Genomic DNA, 13,121 nt, shown 5'->3' on the forward strand with positions numbered 1-13,121 from the left:
ACACGTGGTCCAGCAGCTTCTGGGAAAGCTCTGGGAGCTGGAGAGGTTGGGTAGGGCAGGGCTTACATGCCACAGCATCTCCTCTCAATGCGGCAGCACCTGGGGATGCTGGGTGTAAAAATGAGGGAGAAACACACGGATGCAGTCCAAATTGGGGGATGCAAGCCTAAAAACAGAAGGGTTTGGGGGATGCTGGGAGCGCTGCGGGTGGTTCGGATGGCCAAGCTGCTGGGGAGCACACCCAGCATGGGCGGGGGGGCAGGGAACCAACCAACCAAACATGTGAAAGCTGCAAAACCAAGTAAAGAACCAGCCAGGAAAAGTCTGATCCAAATAGAGCAGGACAGCAGGGATGGGGGGAAAGGGAAAGAGTATTAAAAAAAGCATCGGTGTGTTGCTGAAATGAGATTAGAACAGTAACAGGTTCACTCCCGTGCCAGCTAAATCCCCATTAAATCAGATTAATGCAGATGGTCTTTATGTAACTGACCAAGAAGATCAATATTATTGTTACAGTTGGGGAAGGAAAACACTTGTCCTGACTGACAAAAAAAACATCATTCCAGCAACCTAGGCTAGCAGAGGGTGTCCCTGCCCAGGGCAAGGGGTTGGAACTCCACAGGCTTCGAGGTGCCTTCCCATCAAGACCAATGATTCCACACAACAACCTCCATCAGGGTGCTCAGGACTATCGTAATTACTCTGGCTGGATCGATCCCATCGCAGGGGCTCATTCCCGTAAGCCACTGCCACTCCAGGAGCTAACTGGGGTTTTTTTTTCCTTTCTTTGAGGGAAGAAATTTGGGGGGTTGCCAGGCAGTATGAAGCTCCATGTCCAACAGCAGGGAGCTCGCTAGGATGTCCCCTCACAGCCACAAGACCACATTTCCAATCCACCCAGAAGTTTTCCTGTACCAACAATACTGAGAATATAAAGAGAAAAGCAAGCAGCTGGGGGGAAGGGAACACAGGAGTGCCTGGGATGATTTTCTCCAGGAACCGTTATCCAAGGGCCTATCACACCATTAGCACCTGGAGAAGCTTCACTGTGATATAAATCTTCCCGTGACATTTCAGGACTGATTCCTCACCAATTAGAGGCTGCTGGCTCACCACAGTGACAAAGGCCAAGGCGGGGAGGGGGGGACGACAGGGAAATCTATCCATCCGGAGGCAAGATGGAGCTGTGGCATTGCACTGGGAGAGGGTGGCAAAGCGATGCAGGGGAGGGGTGCTGAAGCATCATCACCCTGCCAGCCTGGTCCATGCACCCACAGAGTGCACCCACCCCACGCCCCTGCATCGCAGCAGGCAATGGGAATCACATCCGCTCGATGCTGAGAGCTGAAAAACCCATCCAAAAGCTCTGGCTCAAGCCCAAGCTTTTCCCAGAGTTTGGAGAGGCACCCAGGAGCTCTGGCTCCCTCTCCTCCCCAGCCCATCATTAGGGATGGATGAGACACTCTGTAGAAAGAGTTATTTTTGGTATTCAGCCCCAGCTTTGGAAATGAAGAAGCATCAATGTATTTCCACAAACAGGCCAACTTGCCTGCCTGGTTTTTAATTCAAAACTCTTGTTTAAAACAGTCTTTCTCTGCAACCTTTCCTTTACATTTGCTTTATATCAGCTGTAAATCTGAAAGCTCAAAAGCAAACAGAAGCCTACTTCGATTCTGTGGAGGCAAAAGAACGAAATCCAGTCAGAATACCTTCCCAGGCTTTAAATCCTGTGACATTTGGAAACGTTTTGTTTGTGAGCTGAACCTGAATGATATTTTTTTTTTTTAAATTTTTGGGACACTGCCATCAGTGCAAGCACCACTTCCAACCTCCTCTCCTAGTTTCTCTAAAGAATTTGCTCTACCCTCTGTGACAGCAGTTTTCCTCCATCCCTCCTCCTACCTGCTTTGCATTGGTGCCTCTGAATTCTCTCTCAGGGCGGCGGCACTCCTGCCTGCAAAGATGCTGCGATTCCTGATGGATCAAGGCTGCTTAGCACAAGGAGGGTGAGCTATAGGGATCCCTGATTTTATTAAAACCACCCCGTTTCCATCATTCTGACATCATCTGACCGAACCCATGGCGCTGGGGATGGGCTGGGCTGCAAGGGGTTAAGGCAGGCAGGGCTTAATGGAATCCCCCTCGGTGTTCACAAAGCTAAAAATAATCATAAATTGCTTCCCCAGGTAGCGATCGTCTGTCCCTCAGGGGAACCAATCTCAGCATCAAAGGGAAAGCATCTCCAAAGGGCTCCAGCAGATGCAGAAATGCACGTGGTCCAAGAGGAGCTGGGTGGAAAACTGCAGCAAATCACATCGTCCCAGCCCCTCCCCACCCCACACACACTTTTGGGGATTTTTTTACAATCCTTTTTTTAAAAACTATTATTACCAGGTTGGTGATTGTTTGGGGCTTTCTTCCCCAGATTTGCTAAGGAATGAGTGGCAAAATTTTCAAATTTAATTTAATTAGCACCTCCTCCCTGCCTGGAAATGGCTGCTATTTTTTCCCCCCCCAAAGCCTGACAGTTTCATCCCTTGCTGGCTTCCTTTGGCTAACATTGACTGCTTCCCTCTGTGTTTCTAATGGACCTGAAAGACTCTTGTTACGTACTTTATTTGTGCTCCAGCACCAGCGAAGATAGACTAAGAGCTGCTGGGGGAATAGATTCAGATGGCAAAGGGATGCAGCAGGCCCAGCAAGGCAAGGAAGAAGCAGCACATGCTCTGCAAGGAAGGCTCTGCTCTGTCCTAACGAGCACACAGTGTGTTTGCTGATGGGAAGGTGGGTTGGCTTTGCTGGGGCAGGGAAGGGACACTGAGCGGAGGCAGCCCAGAGTTACATCTTTGAGCAAATCAGACACATGCACCCTTCCTTGCATCCTCCCTCCTCTATTCTCCAACCTGTGCAACACCCCAAGAAGTCTTTGCCCCCCTCTCTTCCCGGCCATGACGCTCCCATCGCCTGCTATTCCAGCACACACACATACTCAGCACTGAGCCTTCTAAATATGATCTACTACCTAGCAATTACCGAGTGGAGAGAGTAGGACTGGAGTTGTATTGACTTACAAAGCCCACACAGTCGGAATGCAGCCCAAACAAATCAATGGTGTATTTAGCCAAATAAACTGCTCTAGCAAGCTGATGACTCCACGGCCTCCATGCGTTCGCTGGTCTGGAGGCACACCTTGCCAGAACATGCCCTGTGGATTTGCAGGTAGAGCGGTTCTGAGAGCATGAAGCAAACAGCAGAGCTACACAGACCTGACTTACGCATCAAGTAGGAGGTTCAACCAGCAGACATCCAAGAAGTTTAACCCAACTTAAATTACATCTTGCACACTCACAGTCATGATCCCGTGGCTCCAGATGTTGGCAACCACCCCCCTTCCCCCGCTTATTCCATCTTCCCTATTAAAATCTGACAGTGAGAAAGGATCAGCAGCACTGTTATGGTGCTAAGCAATCTCACAGAAAAGCAGAGGAGAAACCAAGGCTGTCAAGGAAGAGGAGAAAACAGGGAAGAGCGGTGTGGAAAGGGGGACACAAGCAGGTGGAGCTCACAGCCCTTCTGGAAAAGCCAGCTCCCTTCAAAAGAGCAAACCCAGTCACTTTTGAAACATGTGGCTCCCAATTTCTGTTTTCAGCTTAAAAGCTTGAGCAGACATCAGACCCCGAAACTGCCTCCCTTCCTCAAAAGAGGTCAGTGCTGAAGACATCCTGCCAACATGGACTCATCCGCAAGCACGTGGAGGCTGCCACGGATAGGGCCAGGTTGTGATAGTCACTGTACGAGCACCAAGCACGTCCCTGAGCTTTTTGTGCCCTGGGACTACTTCCCACAGAGAGGCAACAAGTCAAATAATCGAAGTAGCTGAGGTCATCTTTTCCAAACCCTTTAAAAATATATATTATTAAGCAGGCAAATGTCAACAGAAAGCGTAATTTGGAAAGAAAGACCTGAAATGTTTGTTTTGAAGAGTGGTTCTGGAAATGGACGTTTTCCAGGCTTTTTAATTTCTCCTTTTCTTTCTTGCTTTCTTGGCTGAAACTCTTCACCAGATTTGGCAGGGCTTCACAGATGGCGCTGGCCGACCCACAACTGAATTTTCAGAGAATAAGCTATTTGTCCAAAAGAAGAAAACATGCCCAGATTTGCTCGGCTCCAACCCTCTCCCACGCTGCTCTCCCCGCAGCGGCTCGCCCACCCTGCAGCAGAGGCTCCAGGAAGAGGAAAGCTCATCTAGAGCAGGCGAGGAGCTACTCCTTCCTCGGCAGATGGATGCAGATGGGCAAAGAGCATCTCTTGCAAAGAGCATCTCCTGCAAAGAGCATCTTCTGCTACGCGCGGTAGAAGACGCAACAGCACCCAACGCCTTTCTGCACTTTGCTTCTTCCCGTGCTTAATGAGGAGGGATATTTGCACCCAACAGAGCTGTTTCCTTGCTGAGCAAGTTCCCTTCGTCTCCCCTGCCCGCAAACATGAGGCAAAGCTTGGCCTGGGCACGCAGGAATGGCCGTGATTCGCAAGTAAACAAATGTGTTGCTTAAGATTTGCTCTATCTCTGTGCAAATCCTCTTTGATTCTGAGCCTCTGGAAGTGGAGCCAGTCGAGGAGACTAATCCCGAGAGCCCCTTATTCAGGCAGGCTCTGCAACGAAGCTGTCTGCAGGGGTTGACACTCGGGGAGATGCAGGTGTTTGGCACCCATCGGGATGTATCCCTCACCTCCAGGAGACATTTTAATGCCACTTGGGAAGTTCTCTGCTGCCCACGACAGGAAAAAAATGCTGTCACTCTGTCCATGGGCAGGCAGCAGGCAGGAGGGGACCAGCACCACGAGCTTCTGCAAGACAGGGCTGCCAGCAGCTCCCCTTACCACCACAATGCCACAAAAGCCCAGCTGCCTCCTCACACTGCAACCCCTCTGCCCACCCCCTCCCCAAGCCACGCTGCCATGACCTGACCACAACAAAAAAGACGACGGAGATGGCTGGCACAGGGTGTTCAGGGACCGTGACTTTGTCTCTCCTCAGCACCCAGACCCTCTGATGGACAAAACACCCACCAGACCTAATTTTGATCTCCTCACTGAGATGAAGCTCAGCCCCTGATCCCAAATTAGGGAAACGAGAAGCATTTAGACATACCTCGGATGGGTAGTCTGGATCCTACAAATGCATGCCAAATCCCTACTTAGCTTGGATTCCCTATGGGTTTGAGAGCGAGACAGAAAAGGGAGGTCTGGCACAAGGATTTAAGGCCCTAGAGAAGCAGACAGGCACCCAGGAGGATTTTCAAACGGGGGCATGACACCCATAAGACTTAGCAGACTAGGGAAAGTCTAAAGAGCTTCCCCAACCTGACCCTCAGCGTCATTGGTACCGTGCAGATCCAGCCCTAGCTCAACCCACCACAGCATCATCAGGAGCAACACGTTAATAGCTGATGCATACAAAGACAAGCAAGGATTTGATATAGCTCAGTGGAAGTCACCACATGGCTATGTCATTTGCAGCAGCTGAGAAGCTAGCTGTTGGTGTTTGCTCACAAACAATATGTTCGTCAGGATTTGGCCTCGTCTCTCAACTAGAAGATTTCCTTATGGAAGTTTCTCCACGGGGAGCAATGCCACCGAACACGCACGACAGGATCAGTCTGGCATCCAAAGCTCACAAAGAAAAGGCACAGCCAGAGCTCTAGTCACCTCCTCTCCATCAGATCCATGTCTCAGTAAAATAAATATTGCTTCACATCATTTAAATATTTTGCCCTCCTTGCCCGCAGCGCCCCGATGCTGCTATTACCTTGCTGATACTGAGATAGAGAGGGTCCAAAAGAAGTGCTCTCATGGGTGGGAAGGTTCACACTTGCACTTAAAAAAACCCAGACCCAACCAACCCCCCCCAAAAAACCCCAACCCCAAACAACAACAAAAAATCTATTTCTGGTTATTTGTGGTTTTGCTTCCTGACAGGTTCACACCTTTGTTGTCCCTTCAGAGGATGCATCAAACACTTGTGATGTGCCAAGTGACCTGGAAGCGGCCCCAGCTTGTGCTGCGAGACGATACCCAGTGCATGAGAAGCAGATGCAGCCTCATCTTCCCAGGAAGCACAACGGAGCCGCATTCACCTGGAGGGGAGGGCTCCCAGCACGCGCCGGCAGCCTGATTTTACGACCAGCACGGTGCAAAGCCTGAGCAAGTAGGATGATGGTTTTTATGCTCTCAAGAAGCACCGCATGGGAGTTAGTGAACAAAGTCTATTTTATCTAATTTTTTTAAACCAAGAGGACAGACACAACTCGGCTGTGCAGTGCGAGCACAGCCGGGGAGCTCAGCCTAGAAGGAAAGCACCCCCCGCGTCCCGCAGCCGAGCCCCCAACCCTACCTGCAAAGTCAATTTACTGCTTGGGTTTATTTGTTGGGGAGAAAATTCCTCATCCGTGCGAGCGTGCAGAGGGAGGGAAGAGGATCGTAAATCTGCCAGCTGCTGCTCCCGCCGCCTCCCCGGGGCCGGCCGCAGTCGGAGGGGGTCCGCGCTGCCGAGGGAGCTGCACGCAGCTCCACGCGGTCGTTCGAGTGCCTGATCAACTGTGGAGAGTTTGCACAGCTTGGGAGGAAATTAGCTCTTCCAACTCATTTCTACGATTGCCAGCTCTTCCTTTTAGCCCCCTGCCTGAGCTCCTTGGAAAAACCGGCTTCGCCCATAAAAGCAGTGGAGCAGCTACTGTAATGTCCAGGGACCCCGAATGTCGCTCCATCCGACAAAATCAATAAAAAAAGGCAAAAAGCTGGTCCCAGGGGCAGTGCAAAAGTCACCCCTCAGGCCCATGGGGCTGCCCACAAAGGCACCGAGCCCTAAATTAATTTAAACTCCTGCAAAGTCTCCCAGATCAGCAGCCCTGGACCAAGCCGGTGGCTCATTTGTCGTCCAGCTTACAAGGGGAACACTTCTCATGCCCTGACCCACACGAGTTGGGATGCCCTCTAAGCCTCCAAAGACGTGGGCTGGGAAGCCAAGGAGACCTGGGGGAGCCTGACATGCACATCAGACCTGAGGCCATGCGCCTGTTTTCCCCTCTCTGCTTCTGTTGTGCGGCATCCCATAATGTCATGTCCATTTGCAGATTGCACTTTATTGGTTTTTATTTGGCAGCCTCGCTTGACTCTGCCCTTTAATTTATCCATTATACATCCTGATTAATTGGCCGATAAAGCTCTGTCCAGTTTTTTAAAACAAATTCCCAGTCCATTTGCTTTTAGTGGAACTGCGAACAAGCAGCTTAACTCATCACATTATAGCGCTCGTGCCCAAGGTTCACTCTGGAAGAAGATATTTCAGGATCATACATATGGAAAACAGCCCCGATACGCATTAATAATCCCTCAGAGAGCCGGGGCACAGCGCTAGTTAAGGAGAGATCCCATGGCTCTCCTGCAAGCTGCACGGAAACAGACCCTTCCTCACAGCGATCCTTTCCCCAGCAGACTGGAAACTTCCTTTCTCCCCATGCAATGATGCCAAGTTAACAATTAATTTCCATAAAACCAACTTCTACACCTCTCTTTGTCTGGGCTTCATTGCCTGTCCACCCTCATTTGCAACAAGCCATCTCTGTGCTCCTTCTCCTCTCATATTCCCTCTTTTCAGACTGGGGAAAACATCTTAAGCCACTGCTGAAGCCTCTTCCCAGCCCACTTCCTTGGCGTTGCCTCCAAACCCCTCGGTAGAAGCTCCATCACCAGATTTCTGGCGATCCCTCATACCCAGACACCTCCAAGCCCAAACGCCTCCACCCAAGCGCCACATCTGGAGGAGGATTTGGGCCACCCCATCCTTTCCAGATGTCTCCTTGGCATCCCACACCATTACTTGCTTTGACTGCCAGAAAAAAACCCTCCCTCTTTCTCTCAGCACCCAAAGCCCCGAATGTAAACGTGCCAGAGCCCATTACAGGTGCAAATGAGGAGTGACACGTGCAGAGATGGGAGCGAGGGGAGAAGAGAATTAATTCTGTCGGGTTGACTTTTAAAAGGCATGAAAGGAAGGAAGAAAACTAACCGGAAAGCAAACGCTGTTCCCCCTGAATATGAAACTAGGAGTGAATAAGCGATGGACTTCCACAGGGCGCCTTAATTCCCGTCCGTCAGCCTCACTGCCTTTTCTCCCCTCGAAATGTTATTATCTATCACTCTCCTGGCGTGAACAGGACTGGGTGCATCTCTCCGTCTCACTAGCTCAGCTGATAAGCTTGACAGACCTGGGCACTGGTGACAGCATTCACATTTCCAGTGGGTAAAGTGCCATTTACATGAGGCAAGCGCTGGTGATTTTCCATCAGCCGGGACAGAATGAGGATGGGAACAGCTTGTAAGCTTCCCCTCTGGAGCAGTGCTTTATTTATTCCCCCCCTCCCTGCCCTGTTTGCTTTTTTTGTTTGGCTTTTTGTTGGGTTTTGTTGGGGTTTTTCTAGTTGGGTTTTGGGTTTTGTGGGGTTTTTTTTGTTGGTGGCTTTTTTGGGTTTTTTTAAGGGCAAAATCTGGACCTTCTCCTCCACTCAGATGTATAAACACCACCATGAACAAGGCCCTGGCCCTGATTAAAATTCCCAGCATGCCAGAGTTTGCAAAAATCTCCGGACCAAAGCAAAACAAGCTCTGGGGAAAGTCTGGCAACCCATTATATCTGGCTGTTGTCGAGGGGATTAGAGAGGAATTTGGCATGCTCCCTTTTTCCTTCCTTCGGACTCACGCCTTATATTTTTCAAGGATCCTTCTTTCGACCACACTGCTTTCTTCTGGAGGAGCTGGTTGGTTTTTAATGTTCCCTTTTGTCTTCCTGACACTGCTGCTTTTCTTTGCCTTTTTCTTCGCAAATCGTTGCTGTCTTTAGGCAAGAACAACCAGAGGACAGTTCCCACAAGGGAAACCAGGAGGGGGGCCGGGGAACACGCGTGGTCGAGACACCCGCCTTCACTATCAGTCTACTTCCACCCTACACCGTCAGGTCCTCCATCCTTCTGCCCCAGGCAAGCTGGACCCCTCAATGCTTGTCAGAGAGAGCTATCTACACACCTTTCTGGCCCAGTTGACCTTGTTTCGTCCTACCTCATCATGGATGAAGAGAAGAGGGGTTGCAAGACATGTGGACATCCCTGGGTGGGAACCAAGGGGCTGGAAGGATGAAGAAAGGATGCTGCTGCAGCACTCAGATGTGTGAAACGGCTGCAAAACCGTTGCTGGCTCCCAAAGCCATTCTCAGCAGCTCGTCCCCCACAGCACCCAGACGAGTCACGTCGCAGGCAGTCACGCCACCAACACAAGTAAAACTTCGTCCCCGGCAAGCGTGATGGAAGCAATAAAGATCTCCGACAGCACTGATAACCGCCAAGGTCACCAGCTTAAGGGCACGTCTCCTCTCTGACAACCACAGCTTTATTGACTTAAAAAAAAAAAAAAAAGAAAGAAATAGCTTTTTTTTTTTTTTAAGTTTACCCACAAACTTATTTCAAATCAGGGGTCCTGAACCTGGGGAGGTGGATCCCCATCCAACAGCCTTTCGAGCACCCTGTCAGGCATAGGAATGCCTGAGCTAAGGGCAATGCAAGGGCAACAAAGGTTGTTTTGGGCTGGAGCCAACCCAACTTTTTGGCCAGTGAACAGCACAACTGATGAAAAGATGGAGAAACTTTTACTTGCCATTCACTCCTTAAAGTGGACTTGCAGGGAGAAGATGCATTTTTAGCAGAATACTAAACCTGCTTGTTGCTCTACATCTCCATCTTCCTTTCTGACTGGAAAAACGTCTAGCTGAGGGGGAAACCCCACAATTTTACCATCAACACTGTTCCTCTCAAGTCTTTGCAGACAGAAACCAAGCATTTACATGAAGAACTACAGGACACAGTGAGCCACCGGCGAGGGACTATGGAAATGCAGTACGACCTCGGGAACAGGAGAGGGAGTAGCGACAGCAGAAGAGGAAAACGAAGGAGAGATTTTCACCTTGCTTGTGTCCTGTTTCATCTACGTACCGGACCATCACTGCTGCAAAGTCGGTGCTGGGGACAGCAGGGACATGCCAAGCCATTTCCCACGGTACTTGCCCCAAGTTACATCCTTTGCCATAGGGCTGCTTTGATTTCCCACCTATATCCTTGCTGGAAAGGGCAACACCTCACTCCCAGATACCCAGAGGGGTGTTCACCCTGAGATATGCCGCTGGGCTTCCAAGGATATCCTAGGAAAACCCCAGGCTCTGTATCTGAGGAGAGGCTGCTCTCCCTGGGGTCGGGCACAGCATGGGTGGGATGCTGCTGACCACTGGAGCTGAGCAGCAGCCGTTGGCGTTACTTGGCCTCGGTCATTAATCATGAGGACACAGGGAAGGTTTACGGTTACTCCAAGCAGGCAGCGAGCCAGTCAGAGAGGAAGGAGATACCCCGTTTGGCTTGTCTCCTTCAGGCCTCCGTCTGGGAAGACCAGAAGCTGAGAGAAGTTTTTGGCTCCATCCCCTCCCTCGAGCTGCTGCAGCAAAGCCCGGGACCTGCAGCTACCACAAGAAACAGGAGAAATCTTCCTCCTTTCTTCCCCCTGCTGCAAAGCTCCTCCGGGCACGGCAGAGCCAGCCTGGCAGGAGGCTGCGCGGGGAGGAGCTGCGCGCCGGAGAAGACGGTCTCACCCGCATGCCTCTGCTTCCTCCTCTCCTAAAACCTGCCTGCGCCAGCCCCTCAACATCTGCCGTGCTGCTCCTCTTGCCCCTCACCTGCTGTTCAGACAGACCTTCCCCACCCGTCTTCGGGTGGCCAGCTGCACTGGGTTTTTTTCCAGCAACCTCCTCCTCTTCTATCCAACCCCACAGAGCATCTCTCTTCCCGGATCCTCCCGCTGCTGGACACAGTGAGAGCCAGAGGGGCTGCAACCTCAATATGCTTATTCAACTGCAAAACCAGGGTCTGGGTTTGCTCAAGCTCCTATTTAATCAATGCACAGATCTGCATAGAGCCCCTGCCTGGCAGAGGGAGGGGGTTGCCCCAACAGCACCAGCAGAAAAAGCTAATTCACCATTATTTATATTAATTCATACAAACTGCACACCTTGAATCATAACCCATGGAAAGGAGATGGTGGGAATTCACCGACCTTTAGGGATACAGACACCATGCAGAGCCCGACAGCTTCACGTGCTGTACAACATCGGTAAGAAAATCGACTCTCAGCCTCGTCAGAGAAGGCTCCAGAGCCTGAGGCAGCTCCAAAGCTCCAAGCCTGCCTTGGTTTGCAGCGCTGCAAAAAAATAACTCCCCAGAGTCCAGACTCACAGCCATGCCCCCAACTATCTCCCCAGCCATTCCCTCGCAAAAGCCTTTCTTCTTGTCCTGGTGCTAAGAAGGGTTATTACTTCTTCCTCACAGCATGCGACAGAAATGTTTGTGCAGAGAAAAAAAAAATCCCCCAAGTCAGTACATTAATGTCCTGCAATGAAAAATAGATCTGTCTAAATATGCTCAAGGTAATTCAGAATACATTTGAGGTGATTTCAGGCTCTAAAGTCTGCCTGTAACAGCATTTCAGGCTGTGTTTATCAGTGCTTTCCCCCTGCACTTGCATTTTTTTTTCCCTCCCTAGTTATTTTTAAAACATTTGCACAACAACAGAACAAAATGATCACGGCTAAGGGTAGAAATCAGCCTCACAGCAGCCTTTCCCAGCAGCTCTGGAAATTTTACCTTCCCATTTACTGAACCCAAAGCCTCGCCTACTGCAGGCAGGGGTTCAGCTTAGGTCAAGGCGAGGAGTCTGATTCCCTGGCTCATGGCAACAAATCCACAATGAGTTCCCCAAATTCAGCCAAGCCCCAGCCAAATTTCCATCAGGGGGACATGCAGCCGTTCAGAGTGATGCCAAAGGTCAGGCCTGACCTCTGCCTTTGCGGGTCTCGCACAAGAGCTCCCAGTTTAGCAGCTAAACCTGAAGATGCTTCACAAGTTTCAACCAGCCCCTCCAATGGTTTCTACCGGAGAGCCACCCAACCTCCTGCAAGACAAACCTTCCTGAGCCAAAGCTTGTGCAGGGTGAGGCTAAACCCCCAAATCTGCCCTTGGGAGAAGCTCCCGTGCGTGTCCCAGATGCCCTCCCAGTCTTCCCCTGCTGATTCACAGCAAGCAGACAGGAGCTTGAGAAATGACCCAGAGCGGCAAGCCATACATCCTAGAAATGAAACATCAAACAGGCTGTTCCCAGTAACAGATCGCACTGCACAAGTTCTGCAAAAGCCCCATTGCACATGCAAAGCAGAGCTTTGCGCAACAGCATGGGGGGGAGGGGGTGTGCCCTTCTCCCCCCACCCCCCCAAAGCTGTAGGATTGTACCCTATTTGCAGGGAAAAGCAGAGTTTTGCAGCAGGGCCAGGGAACCCAAGCAGCAGCTGGGACACAGGCTGCTGCAAGGGCAATTTTCCCCAGGTGATGAAGAGACAACCACTGACTCGTAGCTGGTTCAGACGCGTTACCTGTGGCAAAACCACCCGGAACAGACCACGCACTGACAGCGCGCTGCGGCAGAGCAGAGCGCAGCTCGCACGCTTGTTCTGAGGTACAGGCTTGGAAAAGAAACAAAGAGAGATGGCTTTGGGCTCAAGGGGACCCATCTGTTTTCGAGGAGTATTTATTTATTTATCAATTAATGTATCTATTTTACCTTGTGCTTTTGCGCCATCTTGAAAACAAGGAGTCATAATATCCCTCCAGCGATTCTGCCCCTTATCCATCTGGCAAACAGTCATTCCACTTTATTTTCTAGGCAGCTTTTTCTTCTTTAAGCTTCCCCCCACCCCCCCTGTTTCTAACGGAGCTGAAATCCACCAATCTCAGGACAAGGACGTGGCCATTAATGATGATAGCAGTAATAATGACATTGCACTCGCGCGGCGCGCCTCCGCCAGCAAGATTTCAACCCATTTTACAGTCACCTCCCAGCACCCATCCCAGGGAGCCAAGCGTGATGCTCACTTTTGACAAAGCGAAAACTTGCAGAGAGAAGCTGAGCCACTCTTCCTCCAGTCCCAAGACAAGCCTTCAGCTGGATTTTAAATAGGAGCCAGGATTGCCAGCACC

General features: G+C 50.7%; 1 protein-coding gene across 2 annotated transcripts in view; it reads right to left on the reverse strand.

The window, feature by feature from the left end:
* LOC311200695 (protein CEPU-1) overlaps positions 1–13,121 on the reverse strand; it is a gene marked incomplete at its 5' end in the record, with an annotated part of 131,015 nt that overhangs the window by 72,376 nt on the left and 45,518 nt on the right. The gene's annotated exons all lie outside the window — the stretch shown is intronic.

Source organism: Gallinula chloropus (genome assembly GCF_964237585.1).
Source record: "Gallinula chloropus genome assembly, chromosome: 24".
In the NCBI taxonomy this organism is placed as follows: Eukaryota; Metazoa; Chordata; class Aves; order Gruiformes; family Rallidae; genus Gallinula; species Gallinula chloropus.